Raw genomic sequence first — 16,378 nt, 5'->3', positions numbered from 1 at the left:
GTGATGTCATTTGGGCTGGCCAATTCTCCAGCAGCATTTATGCACTTGATGAACAGTGTGTTCCAGCCATATCTTGATTCTTTCATCATCATGTTCATTGATGACATATTGGTGTATTCTCGCAGCTGGGAGGATCATGAACAACAATTGAGGATCGTGCTCCAGACCTTGAGGTAGAAGATGTTATATTCAAAATTTTCCAAGTGTGAGTTTTGGCTTGATTCAGTGGCATTTTTTGGGTCACGTGGTGTCTAGTGAGGGGATAAAGGTAGATTCAAAGTTGGCCCAGACCGACTTCAACTACTGAGATCCGGAGTTTCCTTGGTTTGGCCGGATATTATCGCCGCTTCGTAGAGTTTTTCTCATCCACTGTTGCACTTTTGACTAGATTGACCTAGAAGGATGCTCCTTTATGATGGCCCGACGAGTGTGAGGTGAGCTTCTAGAAGCTAAAGACTGCATTGACTATGGCCCCAGTGTTGGTGTTGCCTATAGGTTCTGGATCTTACACTGTGTATTATGATGCAAGACGGTAGGGTGATTGCCTACGCATCTTGACAGTTGAAGGTTTATGAGAAGAATTGCCATGTGCATGACTTAGAATTTGTAGCTACTATTCACACTCTGAGGATTTGGAGGCACTATCTCTACGGCGTTCCATGTGAGGTATATACCGACCATTGGAGCCTCCTGCACCTGTTCAAGCAGAAGGACCTTAATTTGTGGCAGCGGAGATGGCTAAAGTTGCTGAAAGACTATGATTTCACTATACTATATCATCCGGGGAAGGTCAATGTGGTGGCCGATGCATTGAGTAGGAACGCAGGGAGCATGGGCAGTTTGGCATATTTACGGGCAGCAAAGAGGCCACTAGCCATGGAGGTTCAGGCTTTGGCCAATCAGTTTGTGAGATTCGGAGTTAAAGGACAACTTCAGGAGTTGCTTGATAAGGGTTTTATTCAACCAAGTGTCTCTCCTTGGGGCACTCCAGTTCTATTTGTGAAGAAGTAGGATGACTCTATGAGGATGTGTATTGATTATAGGCAATTGAACAAAGTTACAGTCAAGGATAGGTACCCACTACCTCGCATTGATGGCTTATTTCATCGGCTTCAAGGTGCTACACTATTCTCGAAGATTGATTTGAGGTTACGGTATCATCAGTTGAAGATTCGGGATTCAAACATTCCAAAACTGCTTCCAGGTCTCGGTAAGGTCATTATGAGTTTCTGGTGATGTCATTTGGGCTGGCCAATTCTCCAGCAGCATTTATGCACTTGATGAACAGTGTGTTCCAGCCATATCTTGATTCTTTCATCATCATGTTCATTGATGACATATTGGTGTATTCTCGCAGCTGGGAGGATCATGAACAACAATTGAGGATCGTGCTCCAGACCTTGAGGGAGAAGATGTTATATTCAAAATTTTCCAAGTGTGAGTTTTGGCTTGATTCAGTGGCATTTTTTGGGTCACGTGGTGTCTAGTGAGGGGATAAAGGTAGATTCAAAGTTGGCCCAGACCGACTTCAACTACTGAGATCCGGAGTTTCCTTGGTTTGGCCGGATATTATCGCCGCTTCGTAGAGTTTTTCTCATCCACTGTTGCACTTTTGACTAGATTGACCTAGAAGGATGCTCCTTTATGATGGCCCGACGAGTGTGAGGTGAGCTTCTAGAAGCTAAAGACTGCATTGACTATGGCCCCAGTGTTGGTGTTGCCTATAGGTTCTGGATCTTACACTGTGTATTATGATGCAAGACGGTAGGGTGATTGCCTACGCATCTTGACAGTTGAAGGTTTATGAGAAGAATTGCCATGTGCATGACTTAGAATTTGTAGCTACTATTCACACTCTGAGGATTTGGAGGCACTATCTCTACGGCGTTCCATGTGAGGTATATACCGACCATTGGAGCCTCCTGCACCTGTTCAAGCAGAAGGACCTTAATTTGTGGCAGCGGAGATGGCTAAAGTTGCTGAAAGACTATGATTTCACTATACTATATCATCCGGGGAAGGTCAATGTGGTGGCCGATGCATTGAGTAGGAACGCAGGGAGCATGGGCAGTTTGGCATATTTACGGGCAGCAAAGAGGCCACTAGCCATGGAGGTTCAGGCTTTGGCCAATCAGTTTGTGAGATTCGGAGTTAAAGGACAACTTCAGGAGTTGCTTGATAAGGGTTTTATTCAACCAAGTGTCTCTCCTTGGGGCACTCCAGTTCTATTTGTGAAGAAGTAGGATGACTCTATGAGGATGTGTATTGATTATAGGCAATTGAACAAAGTTACAGTCAAGGATAGGTACCCACTACCTCGCATTGATGACTTATTTCATCGGCTTCAAGGTGCTACACTATTCTCGAAGATTGATTTGAGGTTACGGTATCATCAGTTGAAGATTCGGGATTCAAACATTCCAAAACTGCTTCCAGGTCTCGGTAAGGTCATTATGAGTTTCTGGTGATGTCATTTGGGCTGGCCAATTCTCCAGCAGCATTTATGCACTTGATGAACAGTGTGTTCCAGCCATATCTTGATTCTTTCATCATCATGTTCATTGATGACATATTGGTGTATTCTCGCAGCTGGGAGGATCATGAACAACAATTGAGGATCGTGCTCCAGACCTTGAGGGAGAAGATGTTATATTCAAAATTTTCCAAGTGTGAGTTTTGGCTTGATTCAGTGGCATTTTTTGGGTCACGTGGTGTCTAGTGAGGGGATAAAGGTAGATTCAAAGTTGGCCCAGACCGACTTCAACTACTGAGATCCGGAGTTTCCTTGGTTTGGCCGGATATTATCGCCGCTTCGTAGAGTTTTTCTCATCCACTGTTGCACTTTTGACTAGATTGACCTAGAAGGATGCTCCTTTATGATGGCCCGACGAGTGTGAGGTGAGCTTCTAGAAGCTAAAGACTGCATTGACTATGGCCCCAGTGTTGGTGTTGCCTATAGGTTCTGGATCTTACACTGTGTATTATGATGCAAGACGGTAGGGTGATTGCCTACGCATCTTGACAGTTGAAGGTTTATGAGAAGAATTGCCATGTGCATGACTTAGAATTTGTAGCTACTATTCACACTCTGAGGATTTGGAGGCACTATCTCTACGGCATTCCATGTGAGGTATATACCGACCATTGGAGCCTCCTGCACCTGTTCAAGCAGAAGGACCTTAATTTGTGGCAGCGGAGATGGCTAAAGTTGCTGAAAGACTATGATTTCACTATACTATATCATCCGGGGAAGGTCAATGTGGTGGCCGATGCATTGAGTAGGAACGCAGGGAGCATGGGCAGTTTGGCATATTTACGGGCAGCAAAGAGGCCACTAGCCATGGATGTTCAGGCTTTGGCCAATCAGTTTGTGAGATTCGGAGTTAAAGGACAACTTCAGGAGTTGCTTGATAAGGGTTTCATTCAACCAAGTGTCTCTCCTTGGGGCACTCCAGTTCTATTTGTGAAGAAGTAGGATGACTGTATGAGGATGTGTATTGATTATAGGCAATTGAAAAAAGTTACAGTCAAGGATAGGTACCCACTACCTCGCATTGATGACTTATTTCATCGGCTTCAAGGTGCTACACTATTCTCGAAGATTGATTTGAGGTTAGGGTATCATCAGTTGAAGATTCGGGATTCAAACATTCCAAAACTGCTTCCAGGTCTCGGTAAGGTCATTATGAGTTTCTGGTGATGTCATTTGGGCTGGCCAATTCTCCAGCAGCATTTATGCACTTGATGAACAGTGTGTTCCAGCCATATCTTGATTCTTTCATCATCATGTTCATTGATGACATATTGGTGTATTCTCGCAGCTGGGAGGATCATGAACAACAATTGAGGATCGTGCTCCAGACCTTGAGGGAAAAGATGTTATATTCAAAATTTTCCAAGTGTGAGTTTTGGCTTGATTCAGTGGCATTTTTTGGGTCACGTGGTGTCTAGTGAGGGGATAAAGGTAGATTCAAAGTTGGCCCAGACCGACTTCAACTACTGAGATCCGGAGTTTCCTTGGTTTGGCCGGATATTATCACCGCTTCGTAGAGTTTTTCTCATCCACTGTTGAACTTTTGACTAGATTGACCTAGAAGGATGCTCCTTTATGATGGCCCGACAAGTGTGAGGTGAACTTCTAGAAGCTAAAGACTGCATTGACTATGGCCCCAGTGTTGGTGTTGCCTATAGGTTCTGGATCTTACACTGTGTATTATGATGCAAGACGGTAGGGTGATTGCCTACGCATCTTGACAGTTGAAGGTTTATGAGAAGAATTGCCATGTGCATGACTTAGAATTTGTAGCTACTATTCACACTCTGAGGATTTGGAGGCACTATCTTTACGGCATTCCATGTGAGGTATATACCGACCATTGGAGCCTCCTGCACCTGTTCAAGCAGAAGGACCTTAATTTGTGGCAGCGGAGATGGCTAAAGTTGCTGAAAGACTATGATTTCACTATACTATATCATCCGGGGAAGGTCAATGTGGTGGCCGATGCATTGAGTAGGAACGCAGAGAGCATGGGCAGTTTGGCATATTTATGGGCAGCAAAGAGGCCACTAGCCATGGATGTTCAGGCTTTGGCCAATCAGTTTGTGAGATTCGGAGTTAAAGGACAACTTTAGGAGTTTCTTGATAAGGGTTTCATTCGACCAAGTGTCTCACCTTGGGGCGCTCCAGTTCTATTTGTAAAGAAGAAGGACGACTCTATGAGGATGTGTATTGATTATAGGCAATTGAACAAAGTTACAGTCAAGAATAGGTACCCACTACCTCGCATTGATGACTTATTTGATCGGCTTCAGGGTGCTACACTGTTCTTGAAGATTAATTTTAGGTTAGCGTATCATAAGTTGAAGATTCGGGATTCAAACATTCCAAAACTGCTTTCAGGTCTCGATATGGTCAGTATGAGTTTCTGGTGATGTCATTTGGGCTGGCCAATTCCCCAGCAGCATTTATGCACTTGATGAACAGTGTGTTCCAGCCATATCTTGATTCTTTCATCATTATGTTCATTGATGACATATTGGTGTATTCTCGTAGCCGGGAAGATCATGAACAACAATTGAGGATCGTGCTCCAGACCTTGAGGGAGAAGATGTTATATTCAAAATTTTCCAAGTGTGAGTTTTGTCTTGATTCAGTGGCGTTTTTGGGTCACGTGGTGTCTAGTAAGGGGATAAAGGTAGATTCGAAGAAGATTGAGGTAGTTCAAAGTTGGCCCAGACCGACTTCAACTACTGAGATCCGGAGTTTCCTTGGTTTGGCCGGATATTATCGCCGCTTCGTAGAGTTTTTCTCATCCACTGTTGCACTTTTGACTAGATTGACCTAGAAGGATGCTCCTTTATGATGGCCCGACGAGTGTGAGGTGAGCTTCTAGAAGCTAAAGACTGCATTGACTATGGCCCCAGTGTTGGTGTTGCCTATAGGTTCTGGATCTTACACTGTGTATTATGATGCAAGACGGTAGGGTGATTGCCTACGCATCTTGACAGTTGAAGGTTTATGAGAAGAATTGCCATGTGCATGACTTAGAATTTGTAGCTACTATTCACACTCTGAGGATTTGGAGGCACTATCTCTACGGCATTCCATGTGAGGTATATACCGACCATTGGAGCCTCCTGCACATGTTCAAGCAGAAGGACCTTAATTTGTGGCAGCGGAGATGGCTAAAGTTGCTGAAAGACTATGATTTCACTATACTATATCATCCGGGGAAGGTCAATGTGGTGGCCGATGCATTGAGTAGGAACGCAGGGAGCATGGGCAGTTTGGCATATTTACGGGCAGCAAAGAGGCCACTAGCCATGGATGTTCAGGCTTTGGCCAATCAGTTTGTGAGATTCGGAGTTAAAGGACAACTTCAGGAGTTGCTTGATAAGGGTTTCATTCAACCAAGTGTCTCTCCTTGGGGCACTCCAGTTCTATTTGTGAAGAAGTAGGATGACTGTATGAGGATGTGTATTGATTATAGGCAATTGAAAAAAGTTACAGTCAAGGATAGGTACCCACTACCTCGCATTGATGACTTATTTCATCGGCTTCAAGGTGCTACACTATTCTCGAAGATTGATTTGAGGTTAGGGTATCATCAGTTGAAGATTCGGGATTCAAACATTCCAAAACTGCTTCCAGGTCTCGGTAAGGTCATTATGAGTTTCTGGTGATGTCATTTGGGCTGGCCAATTCTCCAGCAGCATTTATGCACTTGATGAACAGTGTGTTCCAGCCATATCTTGATTCTTTCATCATCATGTTCATTGATGACATATTGGTGTATTCTCGCAGCTGGGAGGATCATGAACAACAATTGAGGATCGTGCTCCAGACCTTGAGGGAAAAGATGTTATATTCAAAATTTTCCAAGTGTGAGTTTTGGCTTGATTCAGTGGCATTTTTTGGGTCACGTGGTGTCTAGTGAGGGGATAAAGGTAGATTCAAAGTTGGCCCAGACCGACTTCAACTACTGAGATCCGGAGTTTCCTTGGTTTGGCCGGATATTATCACCGCTTCGTAGAGTTTTTCTCATCCACTGTTGCACTTTTGACTAGATTGACCTAGAAGGATGCTCCTTTATGATGGCCCGACGAGTGTGAGGTGAGCTTCTAGAAGCTAAAGACTGCATTGACTATGGCCCCAGTGTTGGTGTTGCCTATAGGTTCTGGATCTTACACTGTGTATTATGATGCAAGACGGTAGGGTGATTGCCTACGCATCTTGACAGTTGAAGGTTTATGAGAAGAATTGCCATGTGCATGACTTAGAATTTGTAGCTACTATTCACACTCTGAGGATTTGGAGGCACTATCTTTACGGCATTCCATGTGAGGTATATACCGACCATTGGAGCCTCCTGCACCTGTTCAAGCAGAAGGACCTTAATTTGTGGCAGCGGAGATGGCTAAAGTTGCTGAAAGACTATGATTTCACTATACTATATCATCCGGGGAAGGTCAATGTGGTGGCCGATGCATTGAGTAGGAACGCAGAGAGCATGGGCAGTTTGGCATATTTATGGGCAGCAAAGAGGCCACTAGCCATGGATGTTCAGGCTTTGGCCAATCAGTTTGTGAGATTCGGAGTTAAAGGACAACTTTAAGAGTTTCTTGATAAGGGTTTCATTCGACCAAGTGTCTCACCTTGGTGCACTCCAGTTCTATTTGTAAAGAAGAAGGACGACTCTATGAGGATGTGTATTGATTATAGGCAATTGAACAAAGTTACAGTCAAGAATAGGTACCCACTACCTCGCATTGATGACTTATTTGATCGGCTTCAGGGTGCTACACTGTTCTCGAAGATTAATTTTAGGTTAGCGTATCATAAGTTGAAGATTCGGGATTCAAACATTCCAAAACTGCTTTCAGGTCTCGATATGGTCAGTATGAGTTTCTGGTGATGTCATTTGGGCTGGCCAATTCCCCAGCAGCATTTATGCACTTGATGAACAGTGTGTTCCAGCCATATCTTGATTCTTTCATCATTATGTTCATTGATGACATATTGGTGTATTCTCGTAGCCGGGAAGATCATGAACAACAATTGAGGATCGTGCTCCAGACCTTGAGGGAGAAGATGTTATATTCAAAATTTTCCAAGTGTGAGTTTTGTCTTGATTCAGTGGCGTTTTTGGGTCACGTGGTGTCTAGTAAGGGGATAAAGGTAGATTCGAAGAAGATTGAGGTAGTTCAAAGTTGGCCCAGACCGACTTCAACTACTGAGATCCGGAGTTTCCTTGGTTTGGCCGGATATTATCGCCGCTTCGTAGAGTTTTTCTCATCCACTGTTGCACTTTTGACTAGATTGACCTAGAAGGATGCTCCTTTATGATGGCCCGACGAGTGTGAGGTGAGCTTCTAGAAGCTAAAGACTGCATTGACTATGGCCCCAGTGTTGGTGTTGCCTATAGGTTCTGGATCTTACACTGTGTATTATGATGCAAGACGGTAGGGTGATTGCCTACGCATCTTGACAGTTGAAGGTTTATGAGAAGAATTGCCATGTGCATGACTTAGAATTTGTAGCTACTATTCACACTCTGAGGATTTGGAGGCACTATCTCTACGGCGTTCCATGTGAGGTATATACCGACCATTGGAGCCTCCTGCACCTGTTCAAGCAGAAGGACCTTAATTTGTGGCAGCGGAGATGGTTAAAGTTGCTGAAAGACTATGATTTCACTATACTATATCATCCAGGGAAGGTCAATGTGGTGGCCATTGCAGTGAGTAGGAACGCAGAGAGCATGTGCAGTTTGGCATATTTACGGGCAGCAAAGAGGCCATTAGCCATAGATGTTCAAGCTTTTGCCAATCAGTTTGTGAGATTCAGAGTTAAAGGACAACTTCAGGAGTTGCTTGATAAGGGTTTCATTTGACCAAGTGTCTCGCCTTAGGGCGCTCCAGTTCTATTTGTAAAGAAGAAGGACGACTCTATGAGGATGTGTATTGATTATAGGCAACTGAACAAAGTCACAGTCAAGAATAGGTACCCACTACCTCGCATTGATGACTTATTTGATCAGCTTCAGGGTTATAGACTGTTCTCGAAGATTAATTTGAGGTTAGGGTATCATCAGTTGAAGATTCGGGATACAAACATTCCAAAACTGCTTTCAGGTCTTAATATGGTCACTATGAGTTTCTGGTGATGTCATTTGGGCTGGCCAATTCCCTAGCAGCATTTATCCATTTGATGAATAGTGTATTCCAGCCATATCTTGATTCTTTCATCATCATGTTCATTGATGACATATTGGTGTATTCTCATAGCTGGGAGGATCATGAACAACAATTGAGGATCGTGCTCCAGACCTTGAGGGAGAAGATGTTATATTCAAAATTTTCCAAGTGTGAGTTTTGGCTTGATTCAGTGGCAATTTTGGGTCACGTGGTGTCTAGTGAGGGGATAAAGGTAGATTCGTAGAAGATTGAGGTAGTTCAAATTTGGTCCAGACCGAATTCAACTACTGAGTTCCGGAGTTTCCTTGGTTTGGCCGGATATTATCGCTGCTTCGTAGAGTTTTTCTCATCCACTGTTGCACTTTTGACTAGATTGACCTAGAAGGATGCTCCTTTATTATGGCCCGACGAGTGTGAGGTGAGCTTCTAGAAGCTTAAGACTGCATTAACTATGGCCCTAGTGTTGGTGTTGCCTATAGGTTCGGGATCTTACATTGTGTATTATGATGCATCGCGTATTGGGCTTGGCATAGTGTTGATGCAAGACTGTAGGGTGATTGTCTATGCGTCTTGATAGTTGAAGGTTTATGAGAAGAATTGCCCTGTGCATGACTTAGAATTCATAGCTACTATTCACACTCTGAAGATTTGGAGGCACTATCTGTACGACGTTCCATGTGAGGTATATACCGACCATTGGAGCCTCCTGCACAAGTTCAAGCAGAAGGACCTTAATTTGTGGCAGCGGAGATGGCTAAAGTTGCTGAAAGAATATGATTTCACTATACTATATCATCCGGGGAAGGTCAATGTGGTGGCCAATGCATTGAGTAGGAACGCAGAGAGCATGGGCAGTTTGGCATATTTACGGGCAGCAAAGAGGCCACTAGCCATGGATGTTCAGGCTTTGGCCAATCAGTTTGTGAGATTCGATGTTTCTGAGCCTAGTCGGGTTCCTTTTTCCGTGGTTTCTCGGTCTTCTTTGTATCAGCACATCAGAGCGTGTCAGTATGATGACCCGCATTTGCTTGTCTTTAAGGACACAATGCAGCACGGCGATGCCAATAAGGTTTCTATTGTAGATGATGGGGTGTTGCGGATGTAGGGCCGAATATGTGTGCCCAATGTGGATGGGTTGCGTGAGTTGATTCTTGAGGAGGCCCACAGTTCGTGGTACTCCATTCATTCGGGTGCCAATAAGATGTATCAGGATTTGAGGCAACAGTATTGGTGGAGAAGAATGAATAAATATATAGTAGAGTACGTGGCTCGGTGTTTGAACTATCAACAGGTGAAGTACGAGCATCAGAGGCCAGATAATTTTCTACACAGACTTGAGATTCTCGAGTGGAAATGGGAGCGTATCACCATGGATTTTGTTGTTGGACTCTCAGGGACCTTAAAGAAATTAGACGTTGTGAGGGTTATTATGGATAGACTGACCAAGTCTTCCCACTTCATTTCAGTTGTGACTTCCTACTCTTCAGAGCAGTTGGCTCAAATCTATATCTGTGAGATTATTCGCCTTCATGGTGTGCCAGTGTCCATTATCTCGATCAAGGCACGCAGTTCACATCGCATTTCTGGAGAGCTGTGCAATGTGAGTTAGGCACACAGGTCAAGATGAGCATGACATTTCACCCCCAGACAAATGGGCAGTCTGAATGCACCATTCAGATCTTAGAGGATATGCTACGTGTATGTGTTATGGATTTTGGTGGTTCATGGGATCAGCTCTTACCGCTTGCAGTGTTTGCCTACAATAATAACTACCAATCGAGTATTCAGATAGCTCCTTATGAGGCCTTATATGGGAGGTAGTGTCGTTCTCCAGTTGGTTGGTTTGAGCCGGTAGATACTAGGTTGTTGGGAACTTATTTGATTCGAGATGCCTTAGAGAAAGTCAAGTTGATTTAGGATCGGCTTCTTACAACATAGTCTAGGCAGAAACGTTATGCTGATTGGAAGATTTGTGATGTAGTATTCAGGCGGGAGAGAGGGTTTTTCTCATAGTTTCACCCATGAAGGGTGTGATGAGATTCAGAAAGAAGGAAAAGTTAAGCCCTAGGTATATTGGTCCTTTTGAGATCCTTGAGAGAGTTGGTGAGGTGGCCTACAGACTTGCATTTCCACCCAGCTTATCAGCAGTTCACTCGATGTTCTATGTTTACATGCTCCGAAAGTATTATGGTGATCTGTCACATGTATAAGATTTCATCTCAGTCCAATCAGACAAAGATTTGACTTATGATGAGGAGTCGGTGGCTATCTTGGACATGCAGGTCCGGAAGTTGAGGTCAAAGAATATTGCTTCAGTGAAGGATCAATAGAGGGTTCGACCGATCGAGGAGGTCACCCAGGAGACCGGGCACGACATGCTTAACTGTTATCCTTACCTTTTTGTCACTTCAGGTATGTCTCTATGCATGTTCGAGGATGAATGTTCGTTTTAAGAGAAGGAAAATATAACGACTTGACCGGTCGTTTTGTTTGTTCGAGCCCCGTTTCACCTTTTTATGCTTCCCACATGTGTATTTAAGGTTTTATGACTTTCGAGGTTGGTTAGTTTTGTTCCAGGAAGGTTTTGGGTTGATTTGGACCCTTTGGTTCTAGGTTTTGAAGCTAAAGTTGGAAATGTTGACCGAAGTTCGATTTTTGTGAAAACGACCTCTGAATGGTGTTTTTTGGGCTCTGATAGATTCATATCATGATTTTGGACTTGGGAACATTCTCATAATTGAATTCGGAGGTCCCTTGGTTGATTTGACTTGTTTTGCCGAAAGTTGGCAATTTGAGGTTTAAAAGTTTCTCTAAGTTTGACCGTAGGTTGACTTTATAGCTATCGGGTTTGAAATTTGATTTTTGTACTTGGAATAGGTCCGTTTTTATATTTGGAACTTGTCTGCAAAATGTAGTGTCATTCGGAGTTGGTTTGATAAGATTCAGACGTTTGGTTGCAATTCTAGAGGTTCTTGAGTATTCTTTTGAATTTCATGCATTTTGATGTCCGATTCGTGGTTCTATATGTTATTTTGGTGTTTTGATCGCACGAAAAAGTTTGTATGATGTTTTTATACTTTTGTGGATGTTTGCTTTGTAGCCCCGAGGGCTCGGGTGAGTTTCAGATGTGTTTCGGAATGGTTTGAACTCAATTCCAGGTTGTTGGTGCCTAAAGGGTCACAATTGCAATATTGTGAGCACCAACATCGCAATTGTGATCATAGAAGGGGGCCTCAGGTGTCGCATTTGCGATACCTAGATCTCAATTGCGAAGAAGTATCTCGGTTGTGTAGGTTCGCAATTGCGATTATTTTGTTGCATTTGCAATGGGAGCAAGCTTCACAAATGCGAAGCCAGTGTCACAATTGAGACTTCCCATCAGGCTGACTGGTGCCGCAATTGGGAGTTCTTCTTCGCAATTGCGAACCCAGTGTCGGAAATGCGACATATGCGTCTGAAAAAAGGGCTGGGAAGATGGGATTTGATCTCATTTCTCTCATTTTAGAACCCTAGACTCGGTAGAAGGTGATTTGGAGAGGGAATTTTTACCTACAATCATTGGGTATGGTTTGATCTATTTTGAAATATATTATTTGATTATATATGAGATTTAACATCAGAATTATGAGAATCAAAGAGAAATTTTGGGAAATTTTGTCTATGTTTTAAAAATGAAAATTTAGGATTTGAGAGTCGAATTGGACTCGGATTTGAAAACAAAACACATATATAAAATCGTGGGGTTATGGGTTGTTAAGATCTACCCTTGGACTCGGGTTTTGACTGGTCAATCCCAGGGTTGACATTTGTAGACTTTTGGTGAATTGTGTAAATATCTTAACTTTATTAAACAAAATTGATTTCTCTTGCATTGTTTGATGATATTAAATCATTTTTGTTAGATTTGAGCCGTGCGGAGGTGAATTTTAGGGAAAAGCTATTTTTGAGTGTTGATTTGGCCCAGTTGAGGTAAGTATCTTGCCTAACTTTATGTAAGGGAACTACCCCTTAAGATTTTGGTTGTTTGTACTATTCGAATTATGTGAAAGACATGTATATGAGGTGACGATAGTGTACATGGGCTTATATGTGGTATTTGGCCGGTTTAGATTCTTAGGTTACTAATAAGAACTTAATTGAGGTTATTATCATTTGTTCTATCTTTTATTGTCAGTTCTATTCTCACGTGCTTTAATTGAAATTGTTATTACGTGTTTTAGTTTCATTGTCAAGGTTGCTCTTACATGCATTCATTAGTAGTTGTGTTGCATACCATTCCTTCCTTTGCTGAGTTATTCTCATGCATTTAGATTTAGCTATTTGTTTTATGCTATCTCTTTCATTGTTAAGCTTATGTTATGCTCTTGAATTGGGATTTGCCATTCCATGGGAATACCTTCATTGTGAGTCGTGAAAGCTATTAACACATTGAGGTTGAGGTTGTTGAATATTGAGATACCTTTCCTTCTTGAGTTGTTCTCATTCATTTTGTTATTATTGAGATTCTTGTACACATTGTGGTTGAGTCGTGGACTATGTGTTGTGGTAACATTGTTATTGTTAATTTGGTAATGTTGTTGCATATGGGCACATATGGGTATTGAAACACATGCGGTGAGATGAGATGGGATTTATACGCATGTTGCTAGTAAGGGAATTACTTAAAGCCACACTGTGAGATAAGGGGGATAAAACGTAGTTATTTCGAAAAAAAATATTTTTTTAAATAAATGTAAGGTTCACGCGGTGATATAAGGAAGATTTTGATTGTGACTTGTGAAATGTGAATATGAGGTGTCGTACCTCGGTATGATTCTGGTTGTACATTCTATGTTGGAATGGCTTGATGATTTGAACGGTTGTTGTTCTTGTTTCCTTATTTCTTTCCTTTTGTATTTTTTATTGTAATTGGTTACTTGTCTTTATTACATGAACTCTCTTGTTGTCATTTGTTGCTTTTATTTCTGTTGTTAGCCTTGTATTGATAATTTCTTTATTGTCCTTTAATTGCCTTTATTTTTCGTTGTTAGATTATATCAATATCTTGCACATGTTTTTATGTCTAGTAGGTGTCTTGACCTGGCCTCGTCACTACTCTACTGAGGTTAGGCTTGATACTTACTGGGTACCGTTGTTGTGTACTCATGATACTCTTCAGTGCTTTTTTGTGTAGATCCAGGTATATCTTCTTGTATCGGAGGCCATTGAGTGGACCCAATTACTTCAGAGACTTCAAGGTATACATGCTCGACGCTCGCATGCCTCGGAGTCACCTTCTTCTATTGCTTTACAACTATTTATCTTCATTTCAAACAGAGTTGTATTTAGAGGCTACTAGTGCATTTCTCTGTAGAGCTTATGATTCAGTTCCATCGAATTTGGGAATTATTGTGGCTGTGTATCGTTTGGTTTCATTATGAAAGTTATAAGTTTAAATTTATCATCTTAGTTGTTAATTTTTTTAAATTCTCAATGTATGTTAGGCTTACCTAGTCTTAGAGATTAGGTGCCATCACAAAATCTAAACATTGGAATTTGTGGTCGTGACACACAAGTGCACGAGCAATCTAGTAGATTATACAAACCACTTTAACTACTGTTTGAAATGAAATAGACAAAAATATAAAATCCAACAGGAAGGAGACTGTGAGTGCTGCAATTCGGAGCATGGGGGAGCATCTCACCACTAAGTCTCTAGATAATGTGGATGTGTGCCCGAACGGACACCAGATGTGCATGCCTCAATACCTGCACAATTTGTGTAGACGTGTAGCATGAGTACATAAATCAACGTGTACCCAGTAAGTATCAAGTCTAATCTCGAATAAGTAGTGATGAGGGGTCGACATCGACATTTACTAGTGGTCAATATATAAAGTACAAGAGTTATAATTAGGTATGAAATACAACAGTAACAATGGAATAAGAAACCGTAAATAACATGATCCTTTAACAAAATATCAATTTACAATTCCCAAATATCACATGCAATTTCAACAATTATGAACTATCAAGTAAATATAAAATCTCAAGTCATGAAGGAAATGCCATGTATATTATGAATCTTAATGACATTACGCATGAGTTATGCCGAGGTCATACGGCTCGATCCATAATAATCATGTACACTGTCGAGGGTCGACAGACGCTAACCATAGATGCATCTAAAATATACTACTGAGGTCGTTCGGCCCAATCCATAAGGCTATTTCATAGCACCTTCCGAGACATACGTCCCGATCCACGGGAATAGAGAAACTCTCCGAAGTACGAGTCATACAGTTACAACACAGAAATGGGCATATAAAGGAGGAATGGTTTTTACTAACAATTAAGTATTGCTCCAAAAGCCTAAGGTAAAGGAGCGCAGCTCAACGTAATATCTATCAATTTTCAATTATAAATTTAAGTAATTAAACCAACAAGTTGATTTCAAGTAGTACAATTATTACATAGCAAAGTTCTAAGTCTACCCGGACATAAAGATGAATTTTACTACGCACAAACTCTCGTCACCTCTTACGTACATAGCACCCACAACAAGTAGCAAATAACAATTAAAGCACCTATGGGGACAATTCCCTCTTACAAAATTATGCAAGAGACTTACCTCGCTTCCAAGTTCCCTTCTCATTCCTCAAACCACACTAATAGCCTCAAATAACGCCGAGCGAAACGAAACTAGTCAAAAGTCGCACAAACTAATCAATATATGCTCAATTGTTCATAATTCATCTATTAGAGTAATTACCCAACCCAAAGTGAAAAGTTCCTAAAAGTCACCCCCAGGCCTACGTCGGCTTTCGAAAATTTTCGTAAATAAATGTTACCCATGACCTTACGAACTCAAATATATAATTTCTACTCAATTACATAATCAATTTCGTGGTCTAATCCCATTTTTACCAAACCCTAGGGCATTCAACAAAATCTCATAATTTCCACAATTTCGATGTGAAATCTATCTATAATCTATGTATTAAACTCGCATTAGGTAGGAATCACTTACCTTAAGATTCTAGGCGAAAATATCCCTCCAAGAAGCTCTAAAATCGGCCAAACCAATGTGAAATGAGAGAAAAATGAGCCTAAGTCCCGATTTTAAAACATGTTTCTGCCTAGTGGTCCATCTTCGCGATCACGGAAGGAGCCTCGTGTCGTGAAGAAAAACCAACCATCACCCAGAAAAGACTCCTTCGCAAACATGACAGGGCCATCGCGATCATGATTCCCAATGTGGCTTACTCTACGCAAACGCGAGAGGTGCTTCGCGAATGCAAAAGGACAAAGCTTGCCTCCTCCCCTAGCTGGCCTCCCACTACGCGAACGCGACTGATCGATCGTGAAGGCCAATGGCCCCAAAGCTTCGTGATCGTGACCCTTATATAGTGAACGCGTAGAACAAAAGTCTCCTAGACCAATTCCTTCATCACGAACGTGAGACTTCCGCCGCTTTTGCGAAGAAGGAAACTAGTAGCAGAAATTCTGCAATTTTGGACTTAACTCCGGCTGGTTTGAAATACACCCAAGCCACCCGGAACCCTGTCCAACTGGACCAAAAAGTCCATAAACATAGTCCGACCATGCTTGAAGTATCAGAACACATAAAATAACTTCAGAACCAAGAATCGCACCCTCAAACCAAATTAATCAACTTTTGAACTTCAAACTTCTTCCACTA

Source organism: Nicotiana tabacum, chromosome 17 (genome assembly GCF_000715075.1).
Source record: "Nicotiana tabacum cultivar K326 chromosome 17, ASM71507v2, whole genome shotgun sequence".
Lineage (NCBI taxonomy): Eukaryota > Viridiplantae > Streptophyta > Magnoliopsida > Solanales > Solanaceae > Nicotiana > Nicotiana tabacum.
This window is presented reverse-complemented; position numbering follows the sequence as displayed.